Source organism: Triturus cristatus, chromosome 1_2, assembly GCF_964204655.1.
Source record: "Triturus cristatus chromosome 1_2, aTriCri1.1, whole genome shotgun sequence".
NCBI lineage: Eukaryota > Metazoa > Chordata > Amphibia > Caudata > Salamandridae > Triturus > Triturus cristatus.
The window spans coordinates 260,363,646-260,380,181 of NC_140580.1; positions in this window are offsets into that span (position 1 = coordinate 260,363,646).

A 16,536-nucleotide genomic window follows, 5' to 3' on the forward strand; every position below is an offset into this window, starting at 1 on the left:
CACGGAGTATTGGAACAATCAAGTGAGGGAAGGGTAGGAAGGGAACAGCAGGGAGTAGAACCTGAAACACAAATACACACGATTAAATAAAAAAACATGCAACACTACTCTCATGTAATTCTCACTAAGGATTCCAATTACCTGGGCGGCTATGCTACACATGCAGACTGTATTCCTTCTGACCACACGGTATTGCCTCATACCTGATACCAAGGAAGATAAAACAAATGTATCAACATAAAGCGTAGTACTGCACCTAAGAATAAGGCTGACCCTATGCCCTGATGTCCCTACACACCTGTCAGTAGCCTGTATACGTATGTGCAGAAAAGCCAATGTTCGCTGAAGAAGGTTCCCAAAGGTTTACCCAAATCAAAGTAAGTAAGACTGCTGTTCCGGAAAGTAACTAAGGATGAACGATCAGTTGAGTCGTAACGTATTCAGGCTCCGTGATGAACCTAAGCAACCAGTCGAAACGAATTCCTCTACCATGTCCCTCTCATCCTGCTGGCGTTACTGTCACGTGAAGGAATGAGGGAACTGAAATAAGATTAGTCAAACAATTAACAGCTCCTGCCGTGGAGCGGTCGCCCACAAACAAAGCACTGCTCCTACCTCGGAGCGGCAGCCAATAAACAAAGTTTTGCTCCTACTTCGGAGCGGCTGCAAATAAACAAGTACGGATCCTACCTCGGAGCGGTTGCAGAAGAGAACGGGGCGACCTCCCCAGAATCCGTAATTCTGGATCCAGAATTACGCACGTCTTCCTGTGCGTGTCACTTCTTGATATGGCTTAGGCTCCGCCTCCTCTCCTGGGGTTTCCTGGGAATTGTAGTTCATGTAGGCGCAACATGGACCAAAACCTCACAGTGAGAGTGATCACTTTTATATGCATGAGACCCCACAAGTCTTGTTCCATCTATGGTCGTCCAATCTGATTTTCTGCCTACTGATGTTTATGGGACCTATTTAGCTGTGCTTAATTTTTTGGGATTTTTTAAATCTTACATTTTTACAGCATGTTTTCTTTATTTTCAAGCATTTCGAAATGCATATCTGCAAGCCACAACCCCTTTAAGAAATACTCAACTTGAAAAACACATTCGCCCTCCCTCTGTCTCTTATTATTTACAACTGGACTCAGTGCTAGGGAGCTTCTCCGAGCCTCAGCTGTATGATTCATTTACAATTGCAATTTAATTTCTGAAATTAACTGAGGATCTCTCAGATGCAGCCTCAATGTTAGACACGTAAAGAAAGTAGAAAAGTAATTTTATTTTATTTTTTATTTTTTTTTTTTTTTAACAGTTGTTTTTAAAATATCTAAAATCAAATTGCAATGCATCAATTAGTGATGAACTCCCATTCAATGCAAAAAAAGTCCGAAAATATGAATTTCTTTATTTCATATGCATTATTGTCATCTAAAAAATAATCTTTACAATAAGAGTAAATGGATTTTGCAAAACACTATGCAATATTTAATGAACGGTAGATGAAAATATATTCACAGTGGGGATAAAAAGCAAACTGTCCCTTAACCAGTGGGGGCTAAAAATCAAACTGTCCATTAACCAGTGGTGCAACTTGAATTTCACCCTCTCTCTGCACATGCATTTCCCATCATTGCATGAACAAGAAACACATTTATCAATTTTCCATGCTAGGTATCCCTATCCTAAACTAAAGTATTTTAAGGCATAACCTTTTTCCTAAATAATTGGATTGTTTTATAGCAAAAGAATGCGTGGCACACACAGACTCATTACAACTTAAGATATTGAAAGGAGAACAAATTGCATGAAAAGTATCCAATTTGTCTCTACAGTAGAGAAACAGATTTATTGTATGAGGCATCCACAACTCGTTTTTGTCAGGCTTGTATCTTATCAGAGCAAGTCCCGGCAGGACCCATCCACTGGGGCTGTTAGACATCACATGCTGCCCCGTTGAGTCTTAGCTGGACCAGGAGCCACCATATGTAACATCATTGTCATCCAGGTTCCCTAGATTATGGTGTGTTTATGAGGACAACAGCTGGCCTTAACAACTGCCCGTCCAAGGTTCCAGCTGCAATACTGACCCTTCATTGATGCAGGGTGGGGGCTGAGTGGGGCAGAGTCCTCCACTTTTTAACTATATATCTTTTGGCTATCAAGTAACCAAGGCCAGTAAGTGTTTTTGTGTGCCCTGGTGCCCTCCAGCTCCTCCACAATCCTCATTAGAGCCACCTTGGGTGTCAAACTAATAGGTTGCCTCACTACGACGGCCAAGGTCTGTTGAACTCGTCTCCAATAGGACTGGATGTCAGGAAAGTCCCAAATCCTGTGCCTCAAGGTGTCCCTTAAAGTATGCATCTAGTGCAGCTTTCTGGGAGCATGGCTCCCATACTCCATAGCTGCTCTTGGGTAGAATATATTCTATGTGAATAATACAATCGGACGAGTCGGAGCCAAACTATAATTGCAAGTGATCATGGTGCCATCTTCGCCTCTCCCCACTCATCATCGTCAATTGATGCCAGATCTGCTAGCAAGTAAGTGGGTCACTGGGTTTTACGGATTTGTGACCAGTGAGTGATAATTGCGAAGACCCCCTCTACTGAAGGGATCTACTGTCACTTTTGCTTCGAAGGTCGTGTATGTCTTAATTAAAGGAATCGATATTTATCCAATTGTTATTCATCTAGTAAATCTTTAAAGGATTTCATATGCTCTCCCCTAAATATGTCTCCCAATTTGGAAATTCCAACATAGTCCCACCCCCCAAATTAGAGTGCTCTGAGAGTAGAAAGGTGCAGGTCCTCAAGCCAGAGGGACGGGTTTCTGGTGTTTGTTTGCCATCCAAACCCGTGTGTAATAGGGCCTTGCGCCAGGGGGTCACTGTCGATGTCATGATCGTGGGGAAATCTGTAGTGATCTTGTACTGATATAGGACCTGTATGGGACCTGCGTTGTGGAAGATATCCAACTCCAGCCGATGGGCTGAGTCATCTCTGTCCTCGAATATCCAATCATTGACATTGATGAGGTGCATCGCCCAGTAACAGAGTTGAACATCTGCCATGCTGAACTTTCCTTTGTATGCTGGTTGCATGCATTTGCCCATGTACTCCCATGGTGGTTTACCAGACCACAGAAAAGTCCTAAAATTGACATGTAGGGAATCTAAGAATGTGTCCGGGATAATCTGTGGTAAATTCTGCAAAACCGAAAGAATCTTGGTGAGGGCAATCATTTTTATAGTAAATTGGGTATTATTGAACAGTGATGGAGTGTAATGACCAGGTCAGTCAAGTCCTGAGTAGTCAGCAGGGAGCGCGACTCCTTAGGAGCAAGAGCCGTCCCACATGCTTCATCATCTGGCGTGCGCCACGCCGGGCTAGCGCTGCGGTGCCCGATGGGCACCCACAACGGGGCTCTTTACTGGAGATCTTTTCGATATGCCATTTTGTAACGTGTGGGGCTGAACAGTGTAGCTAAATGTAAAGGATTTTTTAACTATGAATACTAAGAGTGCAAGTAAAAATAGGTCTGACGGTCGTCTAAAATGTTGTTAATAAGTGAGTCCCCTAGCCTATGTTAAAAACATGTGCGCTATCATCAGAAATGATGGTCTATGATAGCTAGTGGGTCTACCTGTTTTTTGCCTTGATCAGTCCACTATGGATCTGTGGAAATTCTTCAGGGCCAGTGAACCCTAATCTAGACAATGGCTGGAATTGTTACTTACTCAATAACCCGATTTCCAATCACCAGGTAAATGCCTTCATATATAAATAAATTCCTTACAATGTGTAAAAACCTACCTGTAATCAAGAAAGGCAAAAGTTTACAAATAAACATTAACAAACTACTGGTGCAGCATGCGTGACACTGCAAAACATGCCGTTAAACTGTGCTCATTACACAAGTTGCTGCTTATATATTGAATAAAAACGAGACGTGACAAACACCACATACAGATTCCAACCACTATGCCCACAAGGGTTTTCAACTCACCCTATTATGGTGCGGTGGGGCTTCCGTGAGTAGGAGAAAAGCTACACACGTGCTGAAAGACAAACATAAAAATGTCTCCAAAATTAGGACGACGGCACTTTATATATTCCGTCTCAAGAAGGGTGTCCAAGTAGGGGATGTCTTTGGATTTTGTAAGTACTTTTTGTATTTGGATTTTGTAAGTACTTACGGAGTCCTCAACGAAGGTGCGTGGGACGACCTACCCAGGCTCAGCTCTCTCGGAAGTGAGGGGCTGGTCGGGTGGACGCAGTTATGTACCGTGTTACTGCAGTTAATTGGCTTCAGGTGCAGTCGGCCCCGGGTAGCTAGAACGCTAGCTGACCCTAGTCGGAGACTCATTGTGGGCACAATTTTACCCTTTGAAATGTCTAAGGTGGGGTTAGTCCAGCTGATTTCAATAGAAAGTGAAGCGTAAATATGCCTTAAAAAACATTATTAAAAATTGTTGGAAAAACCACGTCAAAGGCCGCTGGGACAAGTAAATCAGTGTCTCGATTGGCCATTATTAAAAATAGTTGGAAAACTGGCAGGTGAAGGCCGCAAGGACAAGTAAATCAGTGTCAAGATTCAAAAGGAGGCGAATATCTCCAAAGTTAGTTTTGTTCAGTTGCAGGGCCATACAGGTGTACTGTTAGAGACGTCTAGGTGTTAGACCTCACTTCCTGGCTCTAATCAAAATTGTATGTGTCAACCCAGATAGTCAAATGACTTACAAAACCTATAAAATAGGGGGTAAAAAAGAAGCAGATAGAAAAAAATGTGTCTCTTGAGCGAAAACAAATCCAGGGTTTTGATTCAACCTTTATTTTGTGAAGTTCGTGTTGAATTTTGCTCCTTGGAATCTCATTGATTAATCCCTTTGAATGTGACCTGGTCATCACACTCAACCGCTGTTCATTATAGCAACTGCATATCCTGTTTATTATATTATAGTTATTTTTGGAGCATGTTTGCTGGACTTCAAGCGCTCCCGATCCCTTTTTGTGAGAAAATGGCAATCATTTTTACCAATGTGATCTTACTCATTATTCACAAGGGGGGGAACCTTTTTTTCAATTCAATTTACTTTATTCGGATAAAAACATATCCATAAAAGACCAAATCCCATTTCAGCACATAAAATACACAATTGCATAATTATATCAGATATAAAATCAAATACGTTAAAACATTGTTCATACGGTGCACATAGGATTCCGACACGCACAACAGTTTTCAGAAAAGCACCTACGCGGAAAACCAATTTGTCATTTTCCAAATGGAGGATAGACCTGTATGCAGCTTCAAGGTGGACAGGTGAATTTTTTTTTTTTAATGGTATTAAAAGCCATTTAGCATACTTTATATAAAACTTACAAAAGAATAAAAAGTGTAATATGGTTTGCCCGCTTTGACCATCACCCGGGCATGGCAAAAGATCAAGATTAGCATGAAATCCAAAGCGAATATCAGGTAAGAATTTCACTTTGTCCGCTCTTAAGCAGAAAAGGAGTCCCCTCTCCCAACGACCTATAGGTTTTGTGAGGTAGCTGGCCAGCTGGTAATAAGTAGAATCAATTGACATAAAAGCAGCTACAGTTGGTTTCTTATACTCCCTATCTAGTCTTGCCTTGCTATAATGGGTATAGAGTGCCGTTCAAACTTCTACTTTGCTGATGGGATATATCTCATTTGGGCTTCCAAAAATAAGTTCATAGTTAGCCCTGTTTAGGCGTGAACGCACCTCTGCTAGCCACGGAATGTCCATTCCCTTTTCACACTTGAGGCAATCTTTTATAATCTCTCGTGTGCGGGTCACCGCTGGATTTTTCCAAATAGCTTGCCAGAATAGGGCAGGGCGGGCCTGTATGTAGTCTTCAATATAGTGTAAGTTCAATTTGCTGTGGCACGCATATTGGGACGTGGGGATGCGGGCACCTAGGAGTGTCTGACTTCACGCTGAATGATACAGCTCCTTGAGAAGCAGCAAAGACCAACCCCAGATAGGGAAAAGTGCTAGTGCATTTTGAAACTTTGATTGCCCATGGAAATAGTTTAAAAGACGCTTCCTTTGTCCACAAGCTATTATAAAAGATTGTTTTAATTAGTGCATAGATCTAAAGTGGCCATGAAATCAACAAAACCCCGCACTAAAAGACGTAGAGCATTAGGTGTGTGGCCCATTAATACCGCATCATCAGTTTATAATAGGGCGGGGAGTATATTGCGGTTAATTCTGGGGACATCATTAGTTAGCTCAATCTGTGTTTTGTGTAAATTATTAATGTATATAATGAAGAGTAGAGGGGCCAGAACACATGCCTGCCTGACCCTCTACCAACCCTGATATCATTAGAGACCTCCCCACCTATATTGATCCTAACCAGGGCTCTCAAATCCTTGTGCAAATATGCTAAGAAATGTACTAAAGCCTTGTCTAACCCGTGTTCTAATAAGATGGACCATTATCGTGACCGGTTAACATAATCAAAAGCTGAAGTCAGGTCCATTAAAGCTAAATAAATGGGTGACCTCTGTGCGATAGTGTATTTCCCGATTATTAGATTAAGATTTAAACATTGCTCGATAGTACCTCCTTTACTCCTAAAACCTAATAGACATGGTTGTAAAATGAGATTGTCTTCAGTTCATGTTTTGATCTTATTATATAAAACCCTCCCTAAGATTTTCAAAGTATTATCAATCGGGGAGATGGGTCTGCAACAACTAGGTTGGGAGCGGTCACCCTTTTTAAAAATTGGGACGATGATACTAGTTGACCAGGTACTAGGTAGTGGGACATTGGTTAGATTGTAAAAAACATTTAGCAAAAGCAGAGCCCAAAAATCGGGTTTGTGCTTAATGAGGTCAATGGGTAACCCATCAGGGCCAGGGGCTTTAGTGCCTGAGCTCTGATGTATAGCTTCCTCAACTTCGGGTAGGGATATTAATATCGCTGTGGGGGCTCGAAGCCCTGGCGGGTCTTCTCCGTATTTAGGGGCAGTATATATCGTAGAAAAATGAACCTCCCAAACCTCACTGGCTATGTTACAGCTGATTTGTGTCAGTGGTTGTCCCATTGCTCTCACGTCTTTAACAGCAGCCCAAAAAGGTTTCCCACTCTTTAGGCTGGCATAACGGCAGCAGGTTTTGATAGAGCAGATTTTATAGCCTTACAAAGTATCGCAAATGCGCTAATAACCTCTGGGTTGGGTTTCCGCACGGACAAATTGGAGCAAGAAAGTCCCAAATTATCTCTGACCACCATGTGGAACAGATCAGCACTATTAACCCCTCGCCACACTAGTAGATTTGTCTGTTGAGTATCCTAATTCCCATCACCACATTCTATTTTATACATCGGCCTCGGGGACAATTTCAGCACTACTAGAATCGGATTGTAGTCGCCGTGGTGTGTAGGAACGACCACGGCTTTCAAGGGCAGGGGAAGTAAAAAATATAGTCAATGGTGGTTGCACTACCCCTTCCTCTCAATGTTGGGTTGGGTGAGTTATCATTAGTTACGGCAGCAATGTCCATGACATTACTCAAAGCATGGTTCCGCAAATGTTCCTTTAGCTCCACGAACCTGTGACAGGTTTGTCCTCTTCTACTTGGCCTTAGAGCCACGGTGTCTTCACTGGGGAGCTTGGCATCAAAATCTCCCCCCAGACAGTTGCCAACTTTTGTATCGGAGCCATTACAGTTCTCTAGGGTAGCAGCAAAGTCAACCAGATTATTAAAATTTGTGTTGGGAGTATTGTGACAATCGTTGTTATTAAAATGTAGTAAATAGATAGATACCCCCCTTTTATATAACAACGTTTGAAATGTATCGCTTTGGGTATGTAAAACCTTAATGCAGCCCCCTGCCCTGTGGCAATGTTCACCCAGATAGCGAGACCACCAGATGGTCGACTAGATTTAGGAATTGGGGCCACGACATTAAACCATTCAAACCCTTCGCAATATATATCTTTAGTAGACCGGTTTCTTGGAACATCAGAATATCCTGCTGTCTGACCAATTTCAGCCAATATACTAGGTCTATTTTTGATTGTAGGCTAGCAACGTTCCAACTAAGTATGTTCAGATCTGGGTTATCGCAAACCTTGGGGATAGTTATGGTACGTGCTCGTGTATCTCGGATATCTTTTAAGAGTGTTTGGGTATATAGTCAACCCCGTCAGTCACGGGGGTGGTGATGGTCAATACTGAAAATCCAGGTCAGACAAAGCCAAAAAATTATTTTGGGCAGCTGGGAGACCAGGCTTTTTAAAAAAGAATCTGAGAGTTGGTTTGTAAAAGTAACCCAGTGGTAGAGACCAGATTTTGGCAAGTTGGTAGTTGTGAGCTCCTGGCTCCTTACTATAGATGGTCTACAAAGTTAATAAAAATACAATCCCCCTTGATATTCTTGAGTGAATCGCCTACCCATCCCACTCTTCGTACCATGATAATCTCTTGCATGTTTAACACATTGAACGTCTTATTCTTGGACAGCCAATCCACGCATTTATTGCGCAATTGATCCCAAGTTTCCCTCTGTTCTTTCTTAAGGGACAGTACCCCTTCCAACAACAAAACATAACGGCATGCTGCCGGCAGCAGACCCAGCACGTCTGTATTGGGCCAGGGATGGGTCCTACTCGATGGATCAGGAATGGTACTAGTAGATGTGCCTGGGTTAGGTCGATCACCAACTAATCTGTTAATGGGTTCAAATGTAGGGATAAGGGGCACGGATGAATCAGTCCCAGTTGGAGCTGGACGGCCTTTATCATAAAAAGGGGATTTCGACACAATGTTGACCTTAGGGAGGAGGCATCCCTGGGTGCATGTATTACAAGAGGACACAGCTTGGGAACCAACAGGCGGGCACGTGACAATAGTGGGGGGGATTGACTTAGGTTAAAACATTGGATGAAGAAGAAGTAGACCCCCCCCCGAGCAACATTAGTTAGGGCTGTCTCCCCCCGTTGAGTAAGTTTACTCACTACAGTAACGAGGTGATCCAAACGCTCCCATAGAGATGTGAATTTCATGTCTATTATGTCAATGATCCACGACCAAACGGAATTAATAAAAACCTACCTGAGATCTAGTGCACTTGATCCCGCTTCCATTTGGGTGCAAATAGAATGGCTAGAGTTCCTACTTGACACTGGACCCGAAGTACTGGCACCAGGTGATGATGATGATTGCATCCAGGATGACAAAAAGCTGCAGGAGTAGCCAGTACGTGGGGTTTCCTTTTAGAGCAGACAAGCTTCCCACATTTCCTTTTACGTTTAGTGGTCACAGCAACTGCAGCTGTAGCATTTGTGGTGCCCATAACTGGCTGTGTCCTTGACGTGGCATTCCCTTGAGCACCAAGGGTGCATCCACTGGGAAGCGGAGCGTTATTAGAACCATCTGTCTGGTGCAAGTAGTAGGTGCTTAATCAGCTGATGCTTCTCCAGGTGTAAAGCCAGTGTGTACTACATCATTTCCCAAGGATAGTCTGCGCTCTGTTTGTTCTATTTCAGAAGACACAATGCTGACCACCCTCTCCAGCATACTATCCAGGGTAATGGCAGGACAAGCAGGTGGTTGGCCAGTGCATTTCCCCATTGTTGGTTTTAACCAAGCTGTTACCAGTCCAGTTAGTAGGGGTATACACTCACTGCAGGCCTGCACCCCTGTAGGGTTTGAAAGAGGGTGGACCCAGCCTCTGCCAGACGCTGACGGGCCCGCCCTTGGACTGGACTTTGCCTGAGCGCGGCCCAGCACAACTGCACGCGTCCAGCGCTGCAGGAGCCCGGTGCTGCTTAATGTGCCACCTGGCAAGATGACTAGGGCGGCACGTCTGCCGCGGGGTTTCCAAAATGCAGGCTGGGGGCTGGAATTCCTCTTCCCTGGTAAGAAGTATGGTGGTGACGGGCTTCCGTGCTGCGGAAGTCTGGTGCTGCTTAAAGCGCCACCTGGCGCGATGACGTGGGCGGCGCGTCTGCCGCGGGGCTTCCGAAATGCAGGCTGGGGGCTGGAGTTCCTCTCCCCTGGTGAGCGGTATGGCGGTGACAGGAACCTTTTATTTATGGAGGTGATTATTAAATTGGGGGAATATTTGGTGTCCGTGCTAGTTGTGGATGGAGTGCTACATGCATGCCCAAGTATTTGAAGCTGTCTATTCTGACCTGAATAAGTGGCTGCCGCATCACCCCTTCCTTTGTCTGCGTAACTGGCACTAGTACTGATTCGTTCCAGTCGACCTTTAAACTGAATGCATCTTTTTTTTAACATCAGTATTTGGATTATACAGAGTCCTACAATCTGGAGGTCATTTATATAGAGGAGCATGTCATCCGCATATATTTAAATTCAGTCTTCCTGCAATCCCTATCACTCGAGACCCTCCACCAGCACATCCCCTGTGATCCATTCGGTCAGGGAATCGATGGACAGGGCAAAATGGAGGGGAGAGATGAGACACCGTTGCCTAGTGCCCTTTTCGATCAGGAAGGGGTCAGAAAAGGAACGTTGACCCTAACCCTTGCTCACAGTGATGACTACAGTGTCTTAACTTACTTAAGAATTGAGGGACAAAATGTATTTTCTCTGGGGTCTCGAACATGAACTCCCACTCAATGGATTTGAAGGCTTTTTCAAAGTCTACTAAAAAGAGGGCATGGGGTCAAGTCAGTCCTTGGCACCTGGCCAGGACCTGGTTCAGTCTCTTAATGCAGTGGCTAGTGCTCTCTCTGGGCATAAACCCATTTTATTCCCAGAGGACCAGAGAAGTTAAGATCTTTTTGATGACTGATCCAAAATTAGTGGGCTATTCAGCCCTGCCCAGGATGGCGTATAAGGAGTTGTAATGAAAAGCGAAGGCATCTGCTATTCCCTTAATGTCTAAGATCGTATATCCCGTATTATCCGGAATACTCAGGGTCACTTTAGCTGCTGACTCATTAGTGGCTACCCAGTAAATCAGTATACCAGATTTATCTCCAGAGTCACAGATTCTACTTTGAAAGGCTGTCCACGTGTCTGGCTGTGTCTAATGTCGGGAATGGACAGGTCATCAGCCTTGACAGCCTTGCCTTGTAATTGAAGAACCTTTGCCTCTAGAGCTGTGACAGCCACCCCCCTGATCCCTATTTTGGGATCTAAAATTTGCTATGGCCCTCCCCTGGATACAGCTTTAAATGCCTCACATAAAATAATTGTGGTGTGGATCTCGAAGTATTCTTCGAAGACCCCTCCGAGGGAGGCAGCCAAGTCACTGCATGTGAGCCACCATGGGCTGAATCCCCAGTCATCTCTGGGTCTCGGTCCTGCGTCGACAGTTCTAGTAGTAAAGGGTAGTGGTCCAACTATCTGTCACATCTATAGACAGCAGGAACAACTAGTCAAGCAAGGAAAAGGAGCTGTGCGCAGGCAAGTGGAATGTCAACATTCTCTCCTCCCCTCCATCATGCCAGCCATCCATCAAACCCAGGGTATTAGCCCAGTCTGGCAGTCCCGTGGGTCGCGGTGCACCACCAAGGAGCCCGCCCACCATATGTTCTGTCTGTCCATGACTGCAATAAAGTTCTCACCAATTATGAGTTTTCCAGGTGGAGAGTCGAGCAGGATAGCAGTGAGAGCCCTCAGTGTATCGTGAAGAAGAGTGAGAGGGGGGTATACGCACAGCAGGGACCATCATTGACCATGTATGGATCCTGTGACTAGAGCATATCTGCCCTGGGGTCCTCCCTGGACTGTTCTATGATAAGGGGGAAGGGCCTGTAAACCAGTATCGCGACTCCCTTGAATCTGGATGTGAACCCTGCATGATTGACCCAGTCATATATGTACCAACTCAGGAATTTACAACTATTACACAGGAGATGGGTTTTCTAGAAGAAGAGAATTCCATGACATGTCTCTTCACAAACTGCATGAATGTCCCTCGTTTGGTCTTGTTGTTAAGTCCATTAATGTTTCTCTAAAACATTCTCTATTTGAGGCCTCCGTTTGGCTAATCATTGGATGTCATTGTGCAGTTGTAAATCGGCTTGTGTAGTCTGCCATAAACTATAAAGAACTCTTCCCATCCGTACACTAACCATAAATGTAATTCCCCACTCATCCAACTCCCCCAACCTCCCACACTGCAATTCCAGCCAAGAAGTACGTTTCGCCCATTATCAACCTGAAAAACAAAGCCTAGTGTTAGTACACACCTACAAAGGTTGGCCCACAATGCAAGTTGTGGCCTAATGCAGCAAGGGGGACCCACCCCAATCTAGCGCCCCAAACCATGATTGGTATTTTGACATTCACAATCATAGCGCCATTGGCATTTGTCAGTCTGTGTTACTAGGTCTCGTAGAGTTTGAGCAACGCTGGATAAAAGATCCCCTCTTGCATTCCATGTCAGGTGGTACATTTCACATATCGGTGGTCTGAGAGGTTTTGTAGGATAAAGTCTGTGGTGTGTATTCGGTGCGATGATCAGTCTGCAGTTCCCAGCGAGTGCCGGTAGGCAAGGCAGAGGTCCTCCCTTGCTTCGTCGTTGGACTTGGGGGAGGGGGGACTTGGACAATGGGAATGGGGGATGGCAGTAGAGGTAAAAGTCCCACTCGGTTTCTCACCAGTTGCAGTCTTCTGAATGTGTTGCACGCCTGTCACAGCAGGCTCTTTCTCCACGTTCTGTAATGGATGAGACTGGTGGTCGTCCCCAGGGGTCTGGGGGTTTCCTGAGGCTCTGCCATACCGCCAACCAGTGCCAAGCTCACTTCAAGGTGTCGAAGAAGCGCAATTTCCCATCATGAATGACCTCATCATTATCAAATATCTTTATTCGGTTTCATGTTGATAAAACCATAAAAGCACAATATAAAATACAGGATAAAGACTGACTTCCAGGCTGAAAAAAGCAGCATACAAGTCCATTGCAAAGCTATGAGTTTTTATTTGACTTACATACATGATCTCCCTTGCTGCTGGACTTGGATGGTATAGTTGAATTTGAATTTAAAAATATTTGTAGAGCGCTCGGACACCAGGCGGTTTCATGGCGCTATAGAGGAAACGACACCTAAGTGAGAAAGTGGTGCAGCTTATGTTTTAAAAACCTGTGCGAACAGATTGGTTTTCAGGGTGCTCCGGAAGTCCAGGTACGAGGGAGAAGATCTTATTTGGAAAGGTAGAGAATTCCACAATTGTGGAGCTAGGAGGGAGAACATTGATCTTCCCATTCTGCTCTTCTTAAATCTGGGCACCACCAGTAGAGACAAGGAAGAGGAACGGAGTTGTCTACTGGGAATATAAGGAACAACTTTTGACGTGATAAACGATGGGGCTGTTCCCGCAAGGGCATGGAACGTGATGCAGGCCATCTTAAAGAGAGCCCTTTCTCTGATTGGAAGCCAGTGAAGGGATTTGAGAAGGGGAGTGGTATGGTGAGACTTAGAAAGACCGTAGGCCAGGTGAGCAGCTTGGTTTTGTACCAATTGGAGCCTCCGGATGGCGTAGGCGGGGGCACCGTTGTATAGGGCATTCCCGTAATCCAGCCTAGAGAGGACCATAGCCATCAGGATCAGTTTGAGGGCTGAGAAGGAGAAAAACCGCGAGATCTTACGAATGGTGCGCAGAGTGAAAAAGCAGGAAGAGGCCACTGCGCTAATCTGGGAGTGTAGGGTCAATTGTTGGTTAAGGATAATTCCCAAAGTCTTAACGGCGGGAGAGGGTGAGGGAGAGGGACCAAAGGAGGGGGGCCAATAGGAAGGGGACCAGGGGTTGAGTTTGCCGCCAGTGAGAAGAAATTCGGTCTTATCAGGGTTGAGCTTAAGATGGTTAAAGCACATCCAATCTCTGATAAAGACCATCACTGACTGGAAATTAGAGATGGAATCAGAAGAATTAGAAAGGTTAAAAATGAGTTGGAGGTCATCAGCGTAGTTGAACACAGTGACCTCCATCCTCTGCAGAGCATAAATGAGTGGGCAGATGTACAAATTAAAAAGAAGAGGGGATAGAGAGGAGCCCTGAGGGACACCACATAATACTTTGCAGGCCTTAGAGTAAAAATTTGCCAGGTGAACTGCTTGCAAGCGGTCGCTCAGAAACGAGCTGATCCAGGTCAGAGCAGAGCCTCCAATGCCTGCCGCCTCGACACGGGAGAGGAGGATGTTGTGGTCAACCGTGTCGAAGGCGGCCGACAAGTCAAGGGGAACTAATACCTGAGGGTGGTTGACATCTTGCCCTGCTCTGAGTGTGTCGATGACAGAGAGCACAACTTTTTCGGTGGAGTGGAGAGGGCGAAACCCCGCTTGGCATGGTGAAAGATAGCCAGTGTCCTCTATAAAAGTACTAAGGACTTTGGTTACATGGCGTTCGAGGATTTTAGCCAGATAGGGAAGGAGAGAGATGGGATGATAATTTACTAATGTGGAAGGATCTGCGCCTGTTTTTTTCAAAATAGGGATGATGGAGGCTGATTTATGGCATGCCGGGACAGTGCCTGATTTCAGGGTCTCATTAAGAAAGGTAAGGGGAGGGGATAGACAAGTAAGAAAGATATCGCGCAAGATGTAAGCTGGGCAGATATCAGCGGGGGATCCCGACTTGACGCATGGGAGCAAAGAGAGAAAGGTTTCTTTAGACAGTGGAACTATGGAGTTGAGGTAACGGGTATTGTGTTGAAGGTCGGGATTCCGGAAGACTTGGGAAGGTAAAGGTATGTTGGCCTTGATGTCTACAATTTTTTTGATAAAAAAATTGTTCAGTGAATCGCACAGATGCTGGGAAGGTGTTGGCTTGGATGAGGTCCTATCCGAGGAAGCTAATTCAAAAACTGTAGCAAAAATTTCTCTGGGTTGATTCTCTGCCTGGAGGATCTTGTTAGAAAAGTAACAGGTTTTGGCATCAAGGATGGCTTTCTTGTACTCTGCCTGGATAGAGGAGTATAGTGATTTAGAGGCTGAGCAGTAAGTGCGTCTCCATGCACGTTCTGCACGACGGGTGGCTAGTTTTTTCTCCTTAAGTTCTGGGGTGAACCATTTGTTGACGTCATGGGCGCGTCTTACCCTAATACGTTTTAGGGGTGCCACCTGATCACAGGCCTTGGACAGCCAATGATTTAATGTTGCTGCCTGAAGGGAAGGGGATAGTTCCTCTATAACTGGACTGGAAGAAAGTAAAGAAGAACATAGCAGTGGGATGTCAACTTTGCTCCAGTTACGAGCCCAGGTGTTTTTGGGCAAGGGTTTTTTTTTTGGTCAGGCTTGAGTCTAAGGAGAAGGAGATCAAGTGGTGGTCTGACCACAAGCAGGGGGTAACGGTAGGCTCGAGAATTGGGATGTTAAGGGACCAAACTTGGTCTAGTATGTGGCCCTGAACATGGGTGGGAGAGTGGATATGGGATATAAAGTTCAGGTTAAGGAGTGATTCAGTGAAATCTCTGGAGGGGGCATCTTCTGCTGGGTCTGATGGCCAGAAATTGAAGTCCCCCAGTACTAGGACTGCTGAGTTGTTCACTGCTAAAGTAGCTAGCAGGTCCTGGAAGGCTGGAAGGAAGTGCGGCATATTTTTTTGGGGGGGCCGATACATCAGGACACATGTGATAGGGATCTGAAAGGAGTTCGAGCGTACAATTAAGTAGTCCACTACTGGGATAGGGGTGTGCGGTAGTAATTGGAAATGCAGATCTGAATGAATAATCAGAGCCACTCCTCCCCCCCCCCCCCAGTTTTGCCAGGGGTCTATCCGCCCGAAGGACATAGTAGGAGGAGGGCAGTAAGCTGGGCAGGGAGTCTTGGTGAAACCAGGTTTCCGTGAGGAACAGTAGGTTGGGTTTCTGAGTGTCTAGGAGAATAAACAGGTCGAGATGGTGTTTTACTGCCGACCGAGTGTTGAGTAGGAGGGCAGAAATGATCGATATCTCACTTACTAAAGCAGAGGTGGAGCTGGAGCCGGAGCCGGTCGGGGATCGAGATGTTGAAGGTAAGTTGGGTGGTAAAGAGGGTAGGGGATCGACACGTAGAATCCCGGCCTCTGTAATGTTGTCCTTCACTGCTTGTCTCAGTTCCCAAGGGCCTTGGTGGGCGCATAATGTGTCAGGGAGATAGAACATGCTATGAGCATGGTGCTGTGCCCCTGGCCCCGTCCGGCCGCGGACGGGCGCAGACGGGCTTGCCTTAGGCGCGCCTTCGGCGCGCGGCCGGCGCGCCCGCTGCGCATCCGAAAAAGACACATGTTTGAAGGCTAGAGGGGGGTGTGGCCTCACGTCAGTGGGTGTGGCCAGAGTGTTGATGGCGGCGAAGGATTTCCCCACCCGGGGCAGCGCTTGCGTCCGCTGCGCGAGAGGGTCCAAGGTGTTGTCGTTGTGGGAGGGGGGTCACACAGAAGTCAGCTTTCCAGGTAAGGAACAGTAAAATAAAAGCAAACAGTATTTTAAAACAGGCTATCGCTCCCGGCTTCCGCCTCAGGAGTGTCAGTTTCCTCAGAGCGCGAGCTAGTAATCAGCCCGGCTTTATAGGACGATTTTGGATAAGGGGCGTGGCCTCAC